Source organism: Zophobas morio, unplaced genomic scaffold (genome assembly GCF_036711695.1).
Source record: "Zophobas morio isolate AGI-343-1 ecotype UQ-CSIRO unplaced genomic scaffold, CSIRO_AGI_Zmor_V1 ptg000041l, whole genome shotgun sequence".
Classification (NCBI taxonomy): Eukaryota; Metazoa; Arthropoda; class Insecta; order Coleoptera; family Tenebrionidae; genus Zophobas; species Zophobas morio.
This window is the reverse complement of record NW_026972146.1, coordinates 5,174,851-5,199,852: the sequence shown is the minus strand read 5'-3', so window position 1 is coordinate 5,199,852 and position 25,002 is coordinate 5,174,851. Positions and strand designations below refer to the sequence as shown.

At 36.4% G+C, this 25,002-nt stretch overlaps 1 protein-coding gene across 7 annotated transcripts in view; it reads right to left on the bottom strand.

The window, feature by feature from the left end:
• Ten-a (Tenascin accessory) overlaps positions 1-25,002 on the bottom strand; it is a 250,510-nt gene that overhangs the window by 205,890 nt on the left and 19,618 nt on the right. For 5 of the 7 annotated variants that reach the window (XM_064071907.1, XM_064071914.1, XM_064071911.1 and 2 more), the window contains exons 1-3: positions 9,326-9,400; positions 9,204-9,278; positions 9,029-9,151 (exon numbers count right to left, since the gene is read on the bottom strand). The exons of the other annotated variants lie outside the window; for them this stretch is intronic. The gene's annotated coding sequence lies outside the window, so the exon portion shown is untranslated. Of the gene's footprint in view, positions 1-9,028; positions 9,152-9,203; positions 9,279-9,325; positions 9,401-25,002 lie in introns of those variants that run through there. 7 annotated transcript variants of the gene reach the window in all.

Genomic DNA, 25,002 nt, shown 5'->3' with positions numbered 1-25,002 from the left:
TGAAGTAATGTGTACTGTTATTGGCGGAGAACGTCTGCGCGCATTAATGAAATGGACAGGTTATGGGGGATGTCAAAGACGGAAAATTTTGAAATTGTTTGATTTACAGAGTGGAAACAGGTGTATCGATCCCCCCCGACTCTCTGGCAGTTAATTAGCTAGACTACATCTCGTTTTTTGCCTTTCTATCACTCCGCTCCCTGTCTAAAAGCCCCCCATTTAAACATCAAACACCAACTCAACAGTCGTATGTTTGCTTTATCTTTTCACAATGGACTTGCACTATTTATTTAATGTCGGCATTCATTTCGCTATTTATAACTCGAGCAACGAATTGCTTTCATAATTTAACGACGATATATTAAAGGTCGCTCGATTATTACGAACGCAAACAATGTTGAGTATATTAAATCTAACCAGAGCGCTCCGAGCCATCGCAGCCATTCCGCTTACACTTTTTCCGGACCCAAATTAATTATATCTACAAGAGGGATTGATTGTTTCGAGTGGGGAGCAAAAAATCGCAGCAGACATATTGCAGCTTTTCCACAATCATATATAAGAGCCAAGATAACTTGGAGATATTGATTACACGCTTCAGTGAACATATATGATTTGACATTATGCTTTAGTCCTTAGTTCCGGACTTGATACTCTTATAAAGTTTCATTTTGTTGCCAATATGGGATTTGTTTCCAACAATAAAGCAGTTGTCATCTGGATTTTTCAAATCCGCCGAAAACTGACGACACTCAACTGCTCGACTACGTGCACCCGCACACTCTATCATCTCACTAGTTTATCACAGTACCCCACCTGCGGCTCCCTCCTGCTTTCTAATTAAACACGACACTGTGATTCTTTTAAAGAACCACCAGATTCGGAACAAGGACAAAGTCGCCATAGATTACGGCGACGAGCTCAAAACCTGCCAAAAACGAATTAAGTATATTAGGAGACGCCTCGCGCTGCATCACTCTAACACCTAGTCCATTTCTTTTTGCCGTCCAGTTCGTCGCATCGCGTAGAACCTACCAAGACTAATCCATTAGAGTAATTGCTTTTGCAACATCATTATCCTCGCTTTTTTCCCGCTCCCAATTCGAGCGTGTGACGTGTGCGGAATAAAATTTCGTTACATTATTTACAATCCCAGTTCCCTGTACTGTTTAATTAATTTATCTCGTTAAGAGTCTCCGTTTGACGAGAATTACCATCAGCTGAAAAATCCCACTCCTGACTTTTTCCTTAATTGGCAGGATTACCTCTGGCACGTGTTGCTCAGCAACGCTCACGTGTAAGTAACATGAGCTAGGTCAGGTGTCGGGGACACGTGCCAACGACCGCCACAGGATGCTCTTATTCAAACGATGACATTTTTTCGCGGCTAATTAAAGTCCGCCTCTTTGGCAAGCTTTCATGTCTGTGTGTTCATTCATTTCTGCACTGAATCGGGCTCTTGTTCCCGCTAAATGTAGTGCCAAGTCCAGGTGGACGGTGATTTTTTTCCCTCTCTTATCCACTACATTCTGGACGCACGGATCTATTTCCGGAGTAAGATATCGATTGACTTATTTATTTAGTGACAAATTAAAATTCAATGTCCATGTGGAAAAAGCGGAATTATTTATTCGTCCAATCAAAACACATTACGCTCGTTCGTTGATTGAATTCAGGAGGTGGTTATACTTTATGCAGGAAGTGGAAGTCTCCCGTATTAAATATTTCAACGGAAATTGATTTCGCCCGGAAAAACAACGCTACAGTTGGTCGAATTAAAAAATCTGTTCTTGTTCCAGTGTTTCCATTAATATGTCTTTGCGTTTTTTGTTTGTTCGATGTTTCCAGTAATTCTCCGAGTTTTTAACCAGGGTAACCAGACGAGGTAATCTTAATAACGTTTTTGTTTAAAATTAGGATCCGGTTTAAACAAAGTCACATTATTCACGGACTGTTAATTTAAAATCATCCACCTGGAAACGTATTGTTTAAAATTGCGAATTTTCTCAAGAAGTTTCTGTCTGAGGTTACACGATTGTACACTAGTTTCGACACGAAGGTCTGACTACTAACGAGAAATCACCACGGAAGTGTTACGTACGTCGCTTTTGTGACGTCATCACGCTTATTCCACTACTCGCTCGCATTTTCCATTTGCGTATTAAATTTGAATAAAGCGAAGAAAAATGCATTCGGGGATTGTTCTCTCTTTTCACAAAATGAATGTTATTGTTGGCAAATATCATATTTACACATCCGCTGTACCGCAGCACGTATTATTTATGCCCATGTAAAATTCAAACTGTTTTTTGCTTTCCGTTCGAATATTATTTATTGATCATGCGCTCGCATTGTAAATAATTATTATTGTTTGGTTGTGGGAAAAACCACCAGTTTGATGCATGTTTTTGTTTGGAGTTAATCTGCCATCGGTTTGGCCCATATTTGTAAAGAACGGCACCACCGTGATCATTAAAATACCTCTCTTTCACGAACATACAAACAATAGTCAAGTTTTCATTGTTTCTTGAGCTTTTATCGGTAATGGCCAGTAATCACGTCATAAAAATGGTTTAGTAATATGTAAAATATGAGATAATCAATATGATCTACGACACTTTTCATGTACTGAACGCGAGTCCAATTTGTATGGACTGTTGATTAAATTAAACGTTCGTTCTTTCTTGGTTCTAGGCCATTTGTCACCCCGCATTCGCATGTTTTTGTGTGGTAGCGGTAATCGTAAATTGCATGCTGGGAAATGCAGTTTAATGGTGTATTAGGCAAAGTGACATTGACAGGTGGCTGTTGGGAAAATTAACGCCTTTTTAAAGGCGATGTAAAAATAGAACCTCCCTTGCACTTAATGCACTTTTTAACTTCCTTACGGAAAAGGCGTCAAAACCACAATCAGGCAAAATTTTGGACTTTGAAGCTTGAAGCAGTTGGGGGTTGCACAGGTCGTAGACCACGAAAATCCAAGTACTAGTAGGATCGATCCCGTCGCATAAATAATCAATTTGTTTGGATTTTTCGTAGTTTTGATGCAGGGCCCGGCCCACGCAAGACGAAGGCCCGCCATAAATCTCCTCATCTCCACCCTTTCGGCCGAACGGGGTAAGTCGAACCGTCGTTAAGCGCCGTTTCCCGCTGTAATTAGACCCTGAACATGTTTTATTCGCAGCGAAAATGAAACTGTTCGCCTCTAAATTTTACGTCCGCACTATAAACCTTATTAAATTTTTCGCAGTGCTCGCACAATTAACGTCCGGCATGTCGGCGGCGCGTCTTCGCTCGTAATTTACTTAGAGTTCGGCGGCGGCGAGCTGCGATGATTAATAAATACGAGGCCGCCGTGTTTTAAGCGGTTTTCGTGTGTGCATGTCGCCGGAACGCTCGTTTATCCTTATACAAAATTCCGGAATTTGAATCTATAGGATTCGTTGCGACTAAGGGCCGGCTAAAGTGTACGTTATGGCCTCATCTCGACGCCGGATGGGGCTCTTGTGAGAGCTGGATCGCAGCATATTTGCCCGGGAAACAGGGTTTCGGGCAAAAATCAAATCACAAAGCAAAAATCCACTTATGTGCTGCAGGAATATGCGAACGTAACGGATTCGAGGGGTTTTCGCCACTGGAAACGTATAGAAGGTTTTAGAATAAGCTAGTTGTGACGGGAAGCAGTTTTGTGGAGAGGAATTACGCGGAATTTTATCGACAGGGGACGAGCGCGCCTGCCCGGGAGTACTCACTCTAAGTTCGTACAAGTTTTTTCAATAAAGGGCCGAAGACAAAGTCGTGTTCCGCTTCCACGGCCCGAACTGCCTGCGCGAGAAAGAAGAACCAAAGCTATATCTTTATTTAACACTAAAAAGATTTTGGTGAAAAGCGGATTCATAGACCACAAATACACGAAATTAAATTTTATAAAATTTACAAATATTTGCGTGAATCACCCTGCACATAGTTCTGGAAACAAAGGCCTCAATCTGTGGCTTTGTGTAGGTCCGGCCCGTCAAAATCGCGCTGTCAGCGCGTCACGAGTCCCTCGATGGCGCGTTTTGAGCGCCATCAATCAATCCCGCCGATTCTACATTCCTAAAATTCGCAATCTCGCCCCCAGTAATTAAAACCGAAGGGTAAAAAACGGCTCGGTGTCATCGCAGCCCTCTTCTCCTATTTCTTCTCAAACACCGACCAATTAGATTTAATAAGCTTCGTATTACCACCGTAAAATCCGACAATTCCAGCGTACGCCTACACTCCCATTTTCTCCGCGAATAAAACACGTTCTCGCCCTAATTACACCAGAAAGTGGCGTTTAACGACTCCACGCTCACCCTTGCTTCGAATCGCGACAGTATTTATCTATTAACAAGCCCGCCATAAATCAGGCCCGAATGATGGATCCCCTGCAAGAAAGTACATCACGAAATTCATAAATTAGTCGTACATAAATCCGACGATATCGCAAGATAGCCGCAATCTGAGGCGCACCTTCATAAATACGGCCGGTCACAGCATTTCCATTTGGAAAGCGGCCGGTATTTCATTGCGACATTTCTCTATCAGGAGATAAGGGTTGCTTACGGTAAGAGACTACCCTTGTCAACGGTAAATCTAACCGTGCAACGACATGCAACGCTGCACGAGTTTCAAAATAGTTGCTGGATTAATGGACGCGATTATGACATGTGGGAAGGCGGAAGCGCCGCTGCAGAATTTACGACCCGTCGAAACGGCAACGAGATAGTTAGAGAGCGTTGCACCTGGGAGGTCCGCAAGGAAGCAAAAAACCTAAACCACGGACCGAATTCCACAGCTTCATTTGTCCGAGAGGAAATTTAAAGGTTAAAATTTATAACCTCGATTATTGCGGTAAACGTTCGTGTGTTGCGTATCGAATCCTACCGACTGCGCCACAATTACAACTACGAACGACGGAGTCGTGGATAGCGGCTTCTCGTTGAGCCGGACATGCTACGTTCAAAGATTCGTTCTTCCGACAAATTTCACCCTCAACAAGTTCGTTCGCATCTCATCTCGTTATTCGCTGCATTAAATTCGGCATAGAGCGCGATCCACCCCTTGAATAAAGAAGCGCCGCCGACTTGTGACTCTAGTTTTGAAGTTCGATTGCTGGAAATTATGGCTGACCCCCCGTCAAAAACGTCCGATTTTCGGCGCCCACGCTCTAATCTCGCCAGGCCCGGAGTTAATTGAATTATGCGGCGAATTATGTAGGGCGCTAAGCTGCAGGTGTCGATTTTCCCTCGCCTTCTCCGATTCTTACAGCGGATTTTATCATAATCGAACTGCTTCCTTATCTGAATAAGTCGTCGCGAATTCTACAACGACATCACGCTTTATCTCATTTTTCACGGACACGTTTCGAGCCCGGCGCAATATGAAACGAAATAAATTATTGCCTTCGTCGTGCTGCGACAATACCGGAGATCAATTCGGACAAACCGTGAGTTATACGAGTTGTTTGTTTTTTGAAATTGCCGAAACCGATGCGGTCGCGGCCGACGAATTAATGGCGGGACGTTTAAGCGCATTTGCGGGATTTATCGCACGTAATGGTGCCGGTTTTTCCGGAGGTGGAGGAGAGTTGATGATTTTTCGTTAATCTTGCCGGGAAAGAGGAAGGAGGGCGGCGGCACGGGTTACACGCCGTGGAAATATTTTCGCCAGGTTTCCAAGAGTTATACCCACAACAAGGAAAATTTGTTACCTAATGTATGTATTTTTTAAATTTAAATAGCATTTACCACGCAAAATTTTGAGGTGACGTCGTCAAATGAAAACTAAATTGACACCTCAAGTCTACTATGATAACCTGCGTTATCTATCATAATAAGAGAAGGTTCCTGCAAAGGTTACAGTCGTGGTTGGAAGCTCGACAAGAAACCGCGCACTCCATTCCCGCCACGTGTTTCTGTGTTATTTACCTCAATTCCATTTAAATGTTCAATTTCTATGACTCTGATATTCAACTATAATCGAACAAGTATTAAAGTTTCAAAAATTGCAATAAACAACATTTAAATTCGCCATACACGATCACACGACATTTCTAATCCTAACACACATATAGAATTCGACAACAATCGGTCCTGTAGTTTCGGATATAGACGTACTATCGACAAAGTAAAAAAAGCAAAAGGATCTTGAATCCGAATTATCGTTACAACCGAACAAAGAACACCGAACTCTATACCCACCCTGTGTTGCTTGTTTTGTGCCATTTTTGAAAAAACCCATACATTTTTAACGCTCCACAGCTGCTCCAATTACGCGGACGTGTGAAGATTAAACGTTGTTCGGTGTCACTGATCCCACCGGTAGTACATTTATTAAAAATGCAAAACGTCCTAATTGGTTTAAATATTTACCATCGACCGTCTTCTTTTACAAAAAAATCTGTCATTCCCTGCACTCTCAGGCCGTCGACCGGTCAGATCCAGTCCCTTTTGATCATTTAATTAATTCCAACATTCCGCCCTCACAAACACAAACATGTTAATCAACAAAGGAAAAATCACAAACACCACAAAGACCAAACAACAGTAAAAATCCTCGTTGGATATTTTCTTTACGCAGGTAAATACAAAACCCCGTGTATTTCAGCATCGGTATTTGCGTGAGATTTTTCACGTCCGGCTCGGCTCGTGTACGGACGTCAATTAAATCATGTAAAACTCGACCGGTTACAGCAAGACACGTGTAATTTACACGTCGCTAATTACGATAACAGTGCTGTCGACCGCTTTCTCTGCATTATTGATAAGTAGAGGGGTTGCTATGGCCGGCGCAAATTCAACCCCGTTATTTATGACAGCTCGCGTTACTTTGGTAAAATACGAGCTGCATGCATGCGGGTCGACACCGATTCACGGGGTGATTGGAAAAAAGGAAGGAAACATAAACTCACATGCGCAATTGTCACAATTGATTGCAGAACAACGACAGAAGCGAGCTCATTTTTGGGTATGACGTCGTAGATCCCGATTTGTAGCCGCGGAATGAAACAAAAACAACGTAGCGAAATTCTAGCGAAAAACGCAGTCGGTGAAAGATAAATATCTCAAATTATTATTAGTATCCCGCGTTATTGGCGGCCGTTGTACTTATCAGTTCGATGCCACATTTTGACCCTTTAATATTAAAATCCCCTCTGAAAGATCATCGTCACGTTTGCCATCTCACAAAGCGATAAACAGAAAATGCTTTCCTGTTCCTCCATGACAAGTGCTCCCGATTCAGCCCAAGCAAATGTAATAGCTTTTGCAATACTTATGATTACACAACTTTTATTTACTTTCCAGAACGATATTTCGTTCGACTTATCGATGCTTTCCATTTAAAATTTATGGCTTTTCACGTTCGATTTACCTCGGCAAATGATTACATCTCGTCTGACTACATGTGATTGATTAAAATTCGTTAATTTGATGCAACATGGCGCTACTGTTAACCTTTATGTGGCATTGTTGCGACTGCCATAAAATACAGAACCGACGCATCCACCATTTTCGATCGATCCCTCGGCCATTAGGTGGATTTGAAAGGAACGAGTTTGATACGTTTTAACATAAAATAAATAACGACGCTCCGGCTTTTGACACGTTGTGGCTTTAATTATAACGTTAATACACTTTCTGCGAGCGAATAAATAAAACGAGGAAAAGTATTTCAGAGAGCGGGCGGATCGTTTTATTCAACTGTGTTTTGTTCAAAAAAAAAACATCAGTTAGAAGGCAGCGATTTTAAATTTTGCAAAAGGTCAGTGGAAATCTGCTTAGCGTCGAATTTTCAGCACGCTTCTTTTGTTTTAAAGCTATTGTTTTCGTTAATAACCTTGTTACTTTATATTTTAATTAATTAGAACGGTGTACAGAAAAAAGGGAAAAAAGAACGCTTTTTATTAGCTTTTATTCGTTACAACGATTCTGGGGGTTTTAACATTACCTTTTTTATGAATCTTTTTATTTTCTCAACGAATCAGTATGGAAATGTTTTCCGTAATTATCTTATTTTCTGCTCCTCAATAATGCCGAGATGTAACGCGCGATATTAAAAAAAATGTGTATTTATTACTGTGTTCCTTATCGCATTTTCCAGTTGTTTAGCATTAAATTTTATTGCGTTCTTGTTGGGAGATATTAAAATCAGATTCGTACGAATATCAGTTTTGAATTCAAGACAAGCGGGGTTAATAAACCGGAAAGGAATTGGGCAAACGGGGTATTTTTAAATTTTGCCTGGTTTTCTTCCCGATATAACGTTGTTATAATATTAAATGGAACAAGTAATTAAATCGAAATGTAAAAACACACTTCCAATAAGGTTGGCTTTGCAAGGTTTCACGATGACGCCATCAACATTTTGGAAGGGATGACAAATAAATTTTATTAGCAATTAACCATGTATAAAATGTCACAGCAATTGGTGTTGATAAATTATAAAGTTTGTTGTATTATTTTAAATTTTTGAGACAACCACCAGACGATAGACATATGGAAACGGGGATCTACTTTGTCATACTCTAAATGCTATGAAACGTCAAGAAAACATGAAATGATCATTCCTTAATGGACCCTATTGCTTAGTTTATGCCTGGAAATAAAAACACAATAAAAATAAATAAAAACCCAAAAATTGGAAAAATATAAAAAGAAAAAATAAACAAACTAAATTACATTAAAACAGCCACATAAATTCTGCTACCATTCCAATTTATGGCATTTTTCTCTTCTCATCACTTTTAATTTTAAGACATTGACACTATTTCAGAAAAATAAACTTGGCTGAACTGAGAATTAATTATATGGTTAACCCCGCCCCCTTACTGGGGATCAGCATTTCAGAAAAATCGAGTTGGCTGCGCTAATAATTAAAAAAATTTTGACATGAGGAGATGAATAACTACATTTCACTTAAATATTGTGCAAACACGCACTTAATATTCACGGATTTTGGTATAAATACCGGAAATAAACTGAAATTTCGCAGTTAAACTTACTTTGGTTCAGACCACTTCGTACAATTAAAATAAAAGGAGGCTGTGGGGACGTGGGGCTTCATGACTTTAGGACCAAGTTTTCATCACGACGTTTCTTTTATTGGGTTCTAAACTTCATCAGGTCTACAATATTATGTGTGTTAAGCATTTTCTAACAAGAATTGAACTGGCTTACGACGCCAACTCCGAGGATTAATGTATTAGGTATAATTGACCAAAACAACATCGCTGGGACAATCCTTCACAAAACCTGGAATTAAACTGTTATAACGAGGGTTCATTTTATCACAAACTTACTTGTTTGTTCGAAAACACTGAAATTAAAACATTTATTCATTGAACAATTCGAAGTTGAACAATTACCGAATTAATTGTCGCAATGTCATTAGTGACGCATGCGCAGATCAAAGTTTTAAGACCACTGAGCTAAATAAAATTGATAGTGTATTTTTTATGTTGCAAAAAAAGTATTTTGTTTAAAATTAACGACTAATTTGGATGTTAAGTGCAAATTATCGCGACAACAATTACGTTACAGCTTTGTATCGAAATTTACGCTGAGATTATTGATGTTGTTTGCAAAACTTCCAAGAAATGTGTAGCTGTTAATAAACGAATATTTGCTAACAGAATACGTATATCGACGTAATATCCAAATTCAATCAATAAAATTTAGTAAGCTTGTGAAATTTTAGCAAAAACAGTGGTAAAAGTAAGCAACCAAAGAAGATTAAAATAAATCCATAGAAGTGGAAAACATAGAAACTCGAAAAAATGTTTAACGACTGTTGTTTGTCTGTTTTTTTTTCTGATGTTCACATTTCATAATTCCGGCGTTATTAATTCCCATCTTTCGGCGTCGCATCGAAAAATTGGCTCTCGTCGCCGACCTTGCGCCAAAAATACCGCCTAATTCCCCGTTATGACTACAAAGTGATTGATGCCATTCGTCGTGTCCCGCGACTTTTCACCGCTCCTCTTTTTCTCCTTTGTGCATCTGGCTCGTTAAAAAGCGACCCTCGCTGACACGTTAATCTCCTTGCGCATCCGATCCTAAACATCAAACAGATTTCATTGTGCCCGCGCAGGTACCGGAGACTTATGAGGGAAAATAATCGCCGGAAAAAAGAAAAGTCGCTTATTTCTGATTTAAAACGTCTTGGAAATCTGTTGGAAAGGGCGGTTTGTTTTATTGTCAACGCGGTGAGGCCGTTATTTAGGGTTTTTGACTTTGTATGGTGGTAGTAAAAACTTAGAGTTGTCGCGAATGGCCGTGATTTATTTTTAACGGTGCTACAGTTTTATAAAAGCAGTTGTTCTAGCTAAAAGGCAACTTAAGATTAATGTCGCTATAATTGTCAGCACTTTTCTGCTTCGAGGTGGAGCGTTTTATGCAGGACTCACTTTGTGAGAGGGAGCTTTTCAAACGCACGGAACTGCTGGGTTGTAGTTGTGTTGCGCTGGAAATTTATAATAAGTTTTCACGATTTGCATATTTGCTCCTCGCGGGCTAGATCGAATAATCGCGAGCTAAAAATAATCAATCTTGCCTGATAGTCTAGTGGTCAGCACCCCCGCCCGACGATATTTTAAAAAACATTTCGCTCGTATGACTCACAATAAAAAGCGATTTTACACACTCGATTACGGTTATTAATATGCGGAGTGAGCAACCCGGAGTGAACGAACCTCGCGTCTAACTATAGCTCCAGCATTATCGATGCATCGAGACTGGATTTTTTGCTGGCGTTTTCGGGTTGTGTTTTCTTAAAACGCTGGCTTTTGGGTGATTCCCGCCAGCGCTGCGTGGTCCAGTTAAAATTCTAACCCTCGCATCCCTCATAATTTATTCACCATTCGGAAACACGTTGTAACTAGACTGTTACTGGCCGGAGATCCGCTCCAGCGTTAATATCATGAAAGTTTGAGGCGTTCGGGAGCATTAGCTAGATTTCAAAAGGCCCTAAGCAGATTGATTAATGTTCAGCGAGAAAAGAATAACGAGGTTTGTACACGGGCGGAGTCGTCACAAAAGACGCCGATGGAATTTTAATTGTCAAGTTTCGGGAGAGGCGAGTGTCAGACATCAGGAAATTATTCGGAATGGGATTTGTTCAACTCCACCCGATAATTAACGGTTTTATGGCGCTATTACGAGCAAAGAGCCGGTTTATATATTTTTAGCAAAAACTTATCGTGTACTTACAGCGCACTCAATAGTGAAATATTGACTTTAGTTTAGCGTCTGCACGAAAATAGAAAAACCCGCTTTGACATCACCGGCAGAAAGAGATCGTGTATGTTCCATGTAAAAACGCTCGTTGAAATTCGTTGTTGCTACTCAATACAGAAATATATTTCACGTGAGCTGAAATTTCAGTGGGCGATTTTCGAAGGCAAGATTTCAGCATTTTCGGATTTTATTGCTGCGCGAGGCCATAAATTAGCCAAAAATCTATCAGTCGCTCTTTTATCGAGCGATCCGATAATATTTCAGCCTAAGCTCCCCAGCCGCCATAACTCGCAGCCGCCATATTTTCCAAAAAACTATTCGACTGGAGAATAAAAACTGGATTATTGGAACTCCGCGATATCTTATAATTTCGCTTTTATTATATTCAAATTTTAGAGCAGTCGATCGAAGCCACGTGCAGGGAATTCCGGCGGAAGGATCAAGGTCACTTACAGCTCGCGTATCGAGCAAGATGTGTCCTTAGATCGAAATTGGAAGTGAAGCAATTGCGCCTATCGGAACGAAAAAGTAATCACGCGAACTTTCCCTTTTATCGTCCACTCGGTCGGTGTCTCAATCGCGACTCCATCGAGAGACAGGTACAAAACAGGAATCGATGTAAGAAAGTTTAATGAGCTATTAAAAGGGCTTTAAACTTCTCCGGGCAAATACACAATGCGGATGTATATAACGGCATTTAAGACTCCTCTCTCCATCCTGCGTCCTCCTCCCACTCGCACCGTGTCCGAGCCCCGCCATGAATAGCGCCCAACTTTTCCCAGCTCGAACGTATGACTCCGTGATGTTTCTCCAAGTTTTAAAGCTCTTTAATAGACGGCGCTTTATTTTATTCAGAGTGGATTTTTGCACCTCCTCGCATCGGGGAACTCGCACAGGTGTCTTTTTTTTCATCCTCAAATTAAATTCCCGAAGTATCATTGCAACTAAACGGGCCGCAAAACAGATGATAAAGCGGACCGTTTTTCATTACTGGGGAAACCGCTTCATCGCATGATTAATGAACACGCCAGGTCAACTGTGAATTTCCAACCGTTCTCACTTACAACAACTGTGCCACTGAGACCCCCGTCGACCTTCGTTCGCCACTATTATGGCTTGCTAACAAGTCTTGCAGGGAGGGGAGCTCGAAAAGTAGGGCTGTGGGGTTCTGTGTTATCTCCTGGAAGACAGTAATACAGGATTCGATCAAATCGTCTTCTACACGTTTTTACTTCTCGAGTGTGGGCTAAGGAAGGGTTGTAATGGAGTCCATCTGGCGACTGGTTGTTTTCATGTTTTCTAGACGTTTCATGACCCCTAGAGTTTGAAAAAATAGCTCCCCTCGTTCCGTCTATCTGTCTGTCTGTCATTTTCTCTATATTTTGTCCATTTTTCAGTTTTACATTTTATTGTATTTTCTTTAATTTCGATGTTTCAATTTTTCGAATATACAATTTTCCGAAATTTCAGATTTGAGGTTTTCCCATTTTTCTCTTCTTCAATTTTTCTGTTTTAATTTTTTTTCGTCCTCAATTTTCAATTTCTCGATGAATCGATTTTTCGGGTTTTCGGTTTCTCGACTTTCCGACTTTTCGATTTTTCCATTTTTAAATATTCCTATTTTTCGATTTCTCGATTCGATGTTTGGATTTGTCGACGTCTCGATTTCCCGATTTTCCAGTTTTTTAATTCTTCGATTATTCAATTTTATAATTTTTCGATCTCTTAGTCGTCCAATTTTATTATATTTTAATTCTTCGAATTTTTAAATTTTTCGATTTTTCAGTTCTCCGTGTTATTCAATTTTTGGAATCTTTAATTTTTAGATGTTTCACTTTTTACGTTTGAATTTCTTCATTTTTCGATATTCCGACTTCTAAGTTTTGTATTTTTCGGTTTTTCAAATTTTCGAGAATTTAATTTTTCGATTTCTCGAATTTTCTCTTTTTCAATTCGTCAAATTTGAATTTTTGAAGTTTAGATTTTTTATTTTTTTATGTTTTGATTTCGCGACTTTTCGATTTTTCAGTTTTTCAATTATTCAGTTTTCCGATATTTCAGTTTTTCGATTTTTCAGTTTTTCAATTTTTTTATTTTTAGCGTCTCTAAATTTTCGATACTTCGATTTTTCGATTTCTTGATTAATCGATTTTTCGACTTTTCTGTTTCTTGACTTTTCTACTTTTTGATTTTTCAATTTTTGGATATCCCCATTTCTCGATTTCCCGATTTTTCGACTTTTCATTTTTTCAATACTTCAAATTTTTCAATTTTTCAATTTCATAATTAATCGAGTCTAATAAGTCGTCCAATTTTATTTTAATTTTTCGATTTTCTAAATTTTGTGGTTTTTTGATTTTTATGTTCTCTGATTTCCCTATTTTTCAATTTTTCCGACTTCTAAAAGATTTTTAAATATCTCGCTTTCTTGATCTTTCAGTTTTTCAGTTTTTCGATATTTTAAATTTTCGATTTGTTATTATTATTTTTCCATTTTTCGAATTTTTGATTTAAGGTTTTTCAATTTTTTGATGTTTTAATTTTCCGACTTTGTAGTTTTGAGAGTTTTGGTATTACAATTTTCCGACTTTTCCATTTTTCAACTTTTCAATTTTCCAGTTTTTCGTTTCGACTTCCCAATTTTTCCTCATTTCAGTTTTGGAATTTCTCAAATTTTCGATTTTTCAAATTTTCGACTTGTCGTTAATTTTTCAACATCTCATTTAGAAAATTTTCAATTTCTGGGTTGAATTATTCGAATTTTGACATTTCGATTTTTCCGCTTTTCGATTTTTCAATTTTTCGACGTTTCCATTTTCCAATTTTTCGACTGCCCAAGTTTTCGTCATTTCACTTTTGGAACTTTTCAAATTTCGATTTTTAAATTTTTCTATATTTCAATTTTTAGGTTTTTGAATTTTAGATTTTTCGATTTCTCGATTTCTAATTTTTTGATTTTCCAGTAATTTGATTCTTCAATTTTTCGAATTCCAATTTTTCTAATTTTCGATTTTTCAAGTTTTCGATTTGTCAATTTTCCAATATTTCGATTTTGGAAAATTTTTTAATTTCTGGGTTGAATTTTTCGAATTTTTAATGTGCTGATTTTTCAATTTCTTAGTTTTACAAACTTTTGATATTTCGATTTTTCAATTTTTCTATTTTTCAGTTTTCCAACCTTGCGATTTTCCAGTTTTTCGACTTCTCAATTTTTCGTCAATTCAATTTTGTAATTTTTTAACTTCTCGATTTTTAGATTTTCTATTTTTCAATTAATCGATTTTTTAAATTTGAAATGTTTTTGATTTCTCAATTTCTGGTTTTTTGACTTTCCAGTTTTGCGATTTTTCAATTTTTCGATTTTTTAAATGTTCCATTTTTCCATTTTCAATTTTTCGATTTTACGTTAGGTATTTCAATTTTTCGATATTTGAATTTTTCGATTTTTCTAATTTTCGAATTGTCGGTTTGATTGGGTTTTTAAAATTTTTCGATTTTTAGATTTTTCGTTTTTTCAACTTTTCAAGTTTTCGATTTGTCAATAATTCAACATTCAATTTTGGAAATTTTTCAATTTCTGGGTTGAATTTTTCGAACTTTTAATGTTTCAATTTTTTTCGACCTTTCGATTTCTTACTTTTCCAATTTTTTGACATTTCGAATTTTCCCACGTTTCGATTTTCCAGTTTTTCGATTTCCCAATTTTTCACCATTTCACTTCTGGAACTTGTCGATTTTTCAGTTTGACTTTTACATTTCTCAATTTCTCGATCTTACGATGTTTCGACTTCTCGGTTTTAGATTTTCGGTTTCTGAATTTTTCGATCTTTTAATTTTAGGTTTCTTGACTATTCAAATTTTTCTGTTTTTCAATTTTTCAATTTTTACAATTTTCGGTTTTTCGGTTTTTCAGTTTTTCAAATTTTAATTTTTCGCTTTTGGGTTACTTCGTTTCAAATTCCGATTTCTCGATGTTTCAGTTTTTCTTCATTTCAATTTTTCGATTTTTTAAATTTAACAATTTTCAAATTCTCGACAGCTCTTTTTCGGTTTTCAAAATTTTTCGACTATTAGACTTTTCGATTCCTCGATTTTTCAAGTTTCGGTTTGTCAATTTTTCAACATTTCAATTTTGGGAATTCTTCAGTTTCTGGGTTTTAAAATTTTTCGGTTTTTTGATTCGATTTTTCAGTTTTTCCATTTTTTGAAAGAAGCAAGATTTGTTGGGCTACACTTCAGCGGTGAGGGAAGTTCCGTCTGCCAATTTTTCTAATTATAGAATTTTTTGTGACCTAAACCACTCAGATCTAGCCTATTTCGCACTGATCAAAACGACCAGACTGTTAAAAAAACTGCGAATTTTAATTAAAATAATTTCCCAAGATATAGTACAAGTAAGTAGTGATTTATTAACAGCGCTTAATACTGTCAAAATAATACAAATTATTTATTAAATCGATACTAAATTACCGACATTATTTTGTAGTTCATTTTTTATTCATACTGCGAACGGCATTTATGTGTTTTACATGAGAGATATTTATATTTCAAATCTGGTAAAAGTTAATATTAATGGGGTTTTTTATTCACTTAGTGTTTACAACAATTTTAAATGGGTCATTTGATCTATAATAAAGTAGGTAGAAATCACGCACCCGAAATATTTTTAGACACGTCGGGTCGCCTTGATTCACAACTGCTGTATTATTCTTCACGGAAAGTTGTAAATTAAGGGAGGTTTATTTTTTATCAAGTACTCGTATGATTATACGCCTCGACTAGCACCTCGCTGTGATCAAACGTCACACTCGTCGGTAATAATGCCGTTATTCCACTAGAAGCATAAATACCGTAATAATTGTCATAGTTTTGATGGCTTTGATATCTGAAACGCAGGAACAATTTAATTTGGGTTTGCAACAATTAATTATTATGAATTTAGAAACGTCAGGTATGTCATAAATGTCAATATAAGGTTACACAATATAACCTCTGTGCAAAATTTACAGACGAGAGTTAATGGCAGAAACAACACATAATATAGATTTACAGCCACATTTAGTTCTCATATCTGTAATCACGTGACACACTACCGACAGAATTCATGATGTGGTCCCCTATGAGCCCAAATTTAATTAATCACACCCACAATATATGAACGCACCAGAAAACTGTGAATAAATTAGACACAACATAAAGGACGATTGTTGATATAACCTGTGTACGTTTTGAAGCCCAGCTTTTTAAATCTTCAACTAGCCCACCCCAACCTTTCATTTATTAACCGAAATTTCTGCCCAACTTGTCCATGTAAACATAAAAGTTCTCGCCGTGTTTGTCCGTGGAGTTCACAATTTGCCGGCAAAAAACCCCAATTTGCCTCATCCCGGCTCGAAATTTCGTCGAAATTAATTGCAAGTTTATGCCCGGCTAACCCCGAATTTCCGTCGCCGACAATTTTAATAATTCGTTGTCTGAATTACGCCGACTCCCCAAATTAAAAATAAAAAGAATCGTAAACACAATACCGTCCGTCGTCGCGTGAGGCCGCACTGTAATTAGTTTTTGAAAATCGCGAAGCGAACACGACAAAAGACTCGTTTTTGTTGTGTGCGTGAAGGCGAGCTCGTTAAAACGCTCCTAATGAATCCATGGAACCGATAATGTTTAAAATAAGTTGATGGCTCTTTGATCCCGTAATTTAGTGGGAGGCGGTCGCCGTAAATACGACGCTCGTAATTCAGGCAGGCTTAAGTTGCATTTTGCATTTATTAAAATTCTTCGATTCAGATGAAAGAGCTGGGACGCGCTAATTTTGACTCAGGCAGGCCGTGAAATATGGAGGCGTGTGGCGAGGTTGAGGTGATTAACGGAATTTGTCATCGGGAGTGGGAAGAACACGAAAAAAAGGAACAGAGTGCTAAATATTACCAGATTACAGGGTTTCGTATGTTAGTGGTGGGATTAGTGTGGAATGTAGGGGTCCAGTTCCTCCAAGAAGTTATAGTAGGTGCCCAATTTTTCCAGGAACTCTCTACGTACATGACCACCAGCACAAATGTATTGATTAACGTAACGTAAACAACTTCGTCTTTTTCTTTCACATAGAGATAGAGTGATAGATTGTCGATTTTGTATTCGCTAAGGAGAAAAAATATTTTTTATAGAAGAATTATTGTTGCATTCTATGCAAAGTGCAAACTGCATGCACATTTGGCACTTTTTCAATTCGTCAAATTTGAATTTTTGAAGTTTAGATTTTTTATTTTTTTATGTTTTGATATCGCGACTTTTCGATTTTTCAATTTTTCAATTATTCAATTTTCCGATATTTCAGTTTTTCGATTTTTCAGTTTTTTAATTTTTTTATTTTTAGCGTCTCTAAATTTTCGATTCTTCGATTTTTCGATTTCTTGATTAATCGATTTTTCGACTTTTCTGTTTCTTGACTTTTCTACTTTTTGATTTTTCAATTTTTGGATATCCCCATTTCTCGATTTCCCGATTTTTCAACTTTTCATTTTTTCAATTCTTCAAATTTTTCAATTTTTCAATTTCATAATTAATCGAGTCTAATAAGTCGTCCAATTTTATTTTAATTTTTCGATTTTCTAAATTTTGTGGTTTTTTGATTTTTATGTTATCTGATTTCCCTATTTTTCAATTTTTCCGACTTCTAAAAGATTTTTAAAGATCTCGCTTTCTTGATCTTTCAGTTTTTCAGTTTTTCGATATTTTAAATTTTCGATTTGTTATTATTATTTTTCAATTTTTCGAATTTTTGATTTAAGATTATTCAATTTTTTGATGTTTTAATTTTCCGACTTTGTGGTTTTGAGAGTTTTTGTTTCACAATTTTCCGGCTTTTCCATTTTTCAACTTTTCAATTCTCCAGTTTTTCGTTTCGATTTCCCAATTTTTTCTCATTTTAGTTTTGGAATTTCTCAAATTCTCGATTTTTCAAATTTTCGATTTGTTAATTTTTCAACATTTCATTTGGAAAATTTTCAATTTCTGGGTTGAATTATTCGAATTTTGACATTTCGATTTTTCCGCTTTTCGATTTTTCAATTTTGCGTCGTTTCCATTTTCCAATTTTTCCACTTCCCAAGTTTACGTCATTTCACTTTTGGAACTTTTCAAGTTTCGATTTTTAAATTTTTCGATGCTTCAATTTTTAGGTTTTTGAATTTTATATTTTTCGATTTCTCGATTTCTAATTTTTTGATTTTCCAGTATTTTGATTTTTCAATTTTTCGAATTCCAATTTTTCTAATTTTCGAATTTTCTATTTCGATTTTTTGGGTTTTTAAAATCTGTCGACTTTTACATTTTGGTGATTTTTCGATTTTTCAAGTTTTCGATTTGTCAATTTTCCAATATTTCGATTTGGGAAAATTTTTGAATTTCTGGGTTGAATTTTTCGAATTTTTAATGTGCTGATTTTTCAATTTCTTAGTTTTACAAAGTTTTGATATTTCGATTTTTCAATTTTTCTATTTTTAATTAACGGAATTTGTCATCGGGAGTGGGAAGAACACGAAAAAAAGGAACAGAGTGCTAAATATTACCAGGTTACAGGGTTTCGTATCTTAGTGGTGGGATTAGTGTGGAATGTAGGGGTCCAGCTCCTCCAAAAAGTTTTAGTAGGTGCCCAATTTTTCCAGGAACTCTCTACGTACATGACCACCAGCATAAAAGTATCGATTAACGTAACGTAACCAACTTCGTCTTTTTGTTTCACATAGAGATATAGTGATAGACTGTCGATTTTGTATTCACTAAGGAGAAAAAATATTTTTTATAAAAGAATTATTGTTGCATTCTATGCAAAATGCAAACTGCATGCATATTTGGCACTTTATGTATTTTTTTCAATTTTCCATGCAAAATGTGCATATTTTCGTGTTTTTCGTAAAAACAATATAACAATACAGAAATACTCAGGTCAAGTTCAGTCAGGTTTTGCCTTTTTGTTTTAACATGTGTAGACTTCTTTTCACAACACGAAACTTAAAACATGTCTGAAATGGAAAATTTGTATAAGGAAATATCGATTTTGCATTTAGGCTCCGCCCCATATTTACAAAATCCATATTTCCTTGCAAAAATTACCATTTTGACCATGTTTTAAGTTTCTTGTTGTCAAAACGAGACTACATATATTAAGAAAAAGAGGGCAAAATATAAGGCCCGCCCACCCGCCCTATCTCAATTGTGATTGATATTTTTTTTATTCGTCGTTAGCCGGGGGGAGGAGCTTAATTGCAATCCTCATTTTTGTCCAAGAAATTACCAAGTGAAACATAATCTTAAGTAGGTAATTGTGTTATTCAAAGAAAATTATATGTATTAAGTAAAAAAGAAAGCCAAAGATTAAGCCCTACCTATACCCGCCCCGATCTCAATTATGATGAACTTTTCATTCGTTGTCAGATCGAGGGGCGGAGCGTAATTGCAAAATCCATATTCACCAAAAAATTTACCATTTTAAACATCTGTTGATAATCTTGGATTTTTAGTTGAAATTGGTATCATGATGTTTGCTATTATTTTAGAGTTATCAACTGTCAAGATTGACAGACTGTTGACATTTTTAATTTGCAAAATGTATCCAAAAACATAACCTAAATTGATCGCATGTCACAATAGACGTATCTGTCACACAATTACTTCCGTATTGCCAACATAAACTTAGGAAAAGTTCACATTTTTGTATAAAAAGTGCAGCCAACAGACTCGGTCATTTCTGATGACGCGGTACTTGGCAAAATCTTTTCTGGTTTTGTCATGGATTAAAGATAATCCAGAACTTATTGCATGAATGAAAGTAAAACTAAAAAATTAGATTTGGAGATGTCTAAGAAAAACCTAAGCTTCAGGTTGGGGACATTATAGTATAGTAGGGTTAAGTTTGTAAATAAAACGTCAAAATGTCACCATTTCTGAGGTCGTTTATGTTGTTTACTATTGGATACGTGTTCTTTACATGTCAACGCAAAAATAGATTGTTTACCGTAAACCCCCAACCCTGGTTGGAGTAAAACGAGGCAACTAACACAAAACAGCATCCTGTCCAAAATTATCCGATAACATTAACAGAGCACTTGTATCCCGTTGGATGTAGTTGTAACGCCGTCTACAGCTGTTTACCATCACACTCTCCATTATTTAGAACCGAGATTTCCACTTCCAATAATCGGGCTGTTTCTGCTTGCTTCTTCTAAGCAGGTCTGAGTCGGCGGCAATCTAGGGGCGGTTTGGCGTAGTCAGTTCGATGAGGCGCCCCGTATAGGCTTAGGAAGTCGTTTAAATTTTCGATAACGCCTCCTTGGGCAATTTTATCTAAATTGGAGCGCAACCGTAGGAGTGCGTAACAGATAAATATCGAGGCTTCGAAGTAGGCCGTGCACTGGGTCAGCCGGCACTTGCCTAATCCACACTCGCTGCGTTATTGTTTCGGCAATATCGACGTTCCCGGAGTCGCCCGGAGCCGACCCTTCCAGATATCCTTTCATCTTATCTTTGCCTTCTCCAGAACAAACCAACACATTTTAAGAGTACGACTTAATTGCTTCGTTAAAAGAATCATTCTCCATCCAATTTAAAAGAAAAACAACGCCAACTTTTTAATCTACTTAGAACGTACATAATGGAATCCTGCCCCAAAAACTAATTTTCCTAATCTTTGTAAAGTTAAATGGTTTTGCATTTTATTTAAATATGAATCGGGACACGCGGCTTTTTCAAGATCGGGCCAGAAAACAATATTCGAACGATATTGCCAAGGTCCGAGGTGCTTTAGACGCACCAAAAAACGTGGTCTGTGTGAGGTGTACGAACCCCGTCTCAATTATATTCAATCTTAAAACCCATTCTTATAAAAATTCCAGAAGTGGCGTTTCGCACCGGGTCACAGAACTTCGATCTTCCACTTTACGAGAAACAACTTATACAAATTTATAACAAGTTTAAGTGCATTTAAATCATAACTCTTGATTAAGGAAACTTGTAGAAGCACTTAACTAGACTATGCTCCGCTGCATGTTATTCCAGAACGAGCACGTCAGAAATTTTGTAGTTCATCGATAATCTTCTTAGATAAAATCTCAAACTATATTATACTGAGGCGGAAAGAAGTTTCACGAGGATCTAGTTCCTTATAGTGGCGTCCAACTTTGGAAGGGAGTTACACTCGGGGGCGTATTTGCACGTTTAGGGCCTTAAGCACAATACTTTATGTCGATTTAGAAATTTTGTAAGGTGCTTAAGTGTGCGAAATAAACGTCTTATGGATGGGGGTGAAGTAATAGTTTATTACAGCGGAACGGAGGGTGGGATTTTCTTTCTCTAAAAGTGCTTTGTATGGATTTCTAATTCTAAATTATAAGAATAGTGAAAATTCAGCAAAAATTTATAATTTTAGGAAAGCTATTTTTTGAGGTTTTTGTCAAAAATTTGTAGTCTGTCTGTCTGTCTGTCTGTATCCATTTTTATGAGACATGTAATCTCCGAAACTGTTGGACCCATTGTTGTCAAATTTTGCACATATGTTAGAAATATCATGTAAATGGTTAAATACTAACCAAAATTTGGCTAATTATCCCCACCAACAATTTGATGACGTCATCTCCAAAATTTATAATTAAAAGTTTTTTAAATTTTAGGAGTATAAAATAAGATAGGTACTTTTGTAATTGTGGTGTGTGAATCCCTCTCGAATTTTCACCCTAGACATCCAGAATTAAAAAAAAAATTAAAACTGAATATAATAATTGCAACATAACTTTCTTTACCCCCTCTCTATTTTCTCAGAGGGCAGGCATTTGCCAAAATCAGTCTTATTTTAGCAAGAACTAGCCCCGCCCTCCCGCCCTCTACTATCTCAGAAGGTATGGCATTTGCCAAAATCAGTCTTATCTGTGCAAGTTCTAGCCCCGCCCACCCGCCCCTTTTTTCTCAGAAGATATGTGATTTGCCAAAATAAGACTTATCTTAGCAAGTAATAGCAAATACAACCCTGTGAGGAAATAAAGGGCGGGTGGGTGGGGCTAGTACTTGGTAAGATAAGACAAATTTTGGCAAATGACATACCCCCTAAGACGTTTTTGTCGTTTTTTTGTCGTCTTTTTGGTAACTTTTCTCGTCCCGTTTTTGGAAACTTTTTTTACCGTCTTTTGTCGCTCTTTAGTAACTCCGTTCTCGCCTCTTTTTCTCCGACTGTTTTTCACATTTTTGGTCGTAATTCTTATGGACCTTTTTGATACCTTTTTGTCGTTTTTTTCTAGGCTTTTTGTCCCTTCTTTATCGCTTTTTTGCAGTTTCTTATTTTTGGCACCTTTTTTCCTTGTTTTTGGTAACTTTTTTTGGTCCTCTTATTTTCTGATGACCTTTGTTGACGTTTTTTTTAGAATTTTTTTTGGTGCCTTGTTATTATCTTTTTTTTTGGGCGATTTTTTTCTCGTCCCTTTTTTGTCGTTCTTTCTTCTCATCTTTTTTTGTCCTTTTTGATAACATTTTTCTCGTCTTTTTTTGTAGTTTTTCGTTCATTTCTGTTTCATTTTTTGGTCGTAATTTTTTGTAACATTTTTTGTCGTTTGGTCGTCTTTTTTTCTTCTGTTCCTTTTTCTTTTTCTGTAGACTTTTTAACACTTTTTTGCAAACTCTTTAGGGGCCTTTTGTATGATTTTTATTGTTCATTTTTTTATCGTTTTGAATCCTTTTTTCTTGTCCCTTTTTCACACTTTTTTGATATCTTTGATATTTGCTTTCGGAATTTTTTATAGTGATAAGCAATATACATACCTGGGCATAAAATAAAATAGTTAATTTTCTGAAAATGAAAATTTTTTTTTTCAAAAGAGCTACGTTTTTTAAAATTTTGAAATGATTATTATTTCTTTAGCACATTTTTTATTGCATTTTTATTGCTGCATTTTTGTTATCGTGTTTGCTGGACTTTCTTCACGCCTTTTTTTTCGCTTTTTAGTCACCTTTTTTCTCTTTTCTGGTGTCTTATTTTTGTCACATTTTTTTGTGGTTTTTATGGTCGCTTTTATTGTCGTTTTTTTACCGATTTTTGTCGTTTTTTTAGTAACTTTACTTGCCCCGGCTTTTTTTGTAAACTTTTTTGGTAATTTTTTTGGTAACTGTTTCCTCGCCTCTTTTTGCAGACCTTTTTTCCGCCTTTTTTCGAATTTTTTTTGTCTTAATTTTTGTGGACTTTTTTGATGCCTTTTTGTCCATTCTTTATCGCCTTTTTTATAATAATTTATTTTTGGCGCCTTTTTGTCTTGTTTTTTGGTCGCTTTTTTGCCCCCCTTATTTTCTGATGACCTTTTTGAATTAAAATTGAAATTAAAATTGAAATTGAAATTGAAATTGAAATTGAAATTGAAATTGAAATTGAAATTGAAATAGAAATTGAAATTGAGTTTATTGGTACATAATACATAATATATACATACATGTTTTGCACAGGTCAGCGAATACAAATTACCAAATTCTTAAAACTTTATTTTAACAAAGTCACAATTCCAAAATTCTTCTATGCTATATAGTGCCCGATTTGTTAAAAAAAAAGACCTATTTTGAGGCTTTTTTATAACCTTTTTGGTTCCTTTTTTATCGCTTTTTTTTTTGGGGGAGATTTTTTGCCATCTCTTTTTGTCGTTCTTTCTTGTCATCTTTTTGCCTTTTTTGGTAACATTTTTCTCCTCTCTGTTTTTTTGTAATTTTTCGTAATTTTATTGAATTTTGTTGTCGCTTTTTTATAGCCTTTGTGGTGTCTTGTTTTTGTCGCCTTTTTTCGTCGTTTTTTGGTCGCATTTTTATTAGCCGCACTTTTTTGACATTTGCTTTACCGTTTTTTTAGGTACTTTTTTGCTCATACAGGGTCACTAAAAAAAATTGTGACACCATCTCAAAACTTTGGCGAATAAATCCTCTCTTAGATGTACAATTTAATTAATATTGGAGCCTCTAGTGTTCTATTCTTAACATACAGGTTGAGTCATTAACCATAGCTTATTTTTGACATACCACTGCGACTTTCGAACGTTATCACAATTTTTTTTATTTTTTTTTTTTCAATCTAAAGTTTTACAACAAAAATCACAAATAATGTAATTTTAATGATCTGTGTTGCAATATTTTACAGCACTCTGTATAATAAGATTCAATTTTCCTTTTACCGCAACTAAACACACAATATTGTATCATAGATTTTAAAATTAATCTTACTGCGACGGCACCGGTGTCGGTGTCGGTGTCGGTGTCGGTGCTACAAGTCCTGGGGTGGCGACGACGCTGAAACGGGGATCGGTACGGTTTTTGTTCGTCGGTTTATCAGATATAATCTGGAGTAGGAACTAATTCTGGTCCACTACTACTTATATTGTCATTATTAATCTGTTTTCTGTTTAAGAATGTCATGTAATATCTTCTAATTTCAGTTAGATTAATTAGAGACTTAATTACGTTTAATGATATTGATCTGTAATAGGTTCTAAGAACTATTGGATAATAAATGCTTATTGTTAGTGTTATTATTAATGGGGAAGAGAGAGGCCGAAGTTTCTTTTGGTGATTTAGAGTTGGTAGTTCTTCACATTAGTCGTCCCGGATCGATCAGAGCCTTCGTTAGTCTAAATAACAAAGCAAATAAACTTTCTCACGTGTCGTCGATTTAAAAATAGCCCTTTGTGACGTCACGCGCAAACAAAGGTATGAAAGGTGGTTA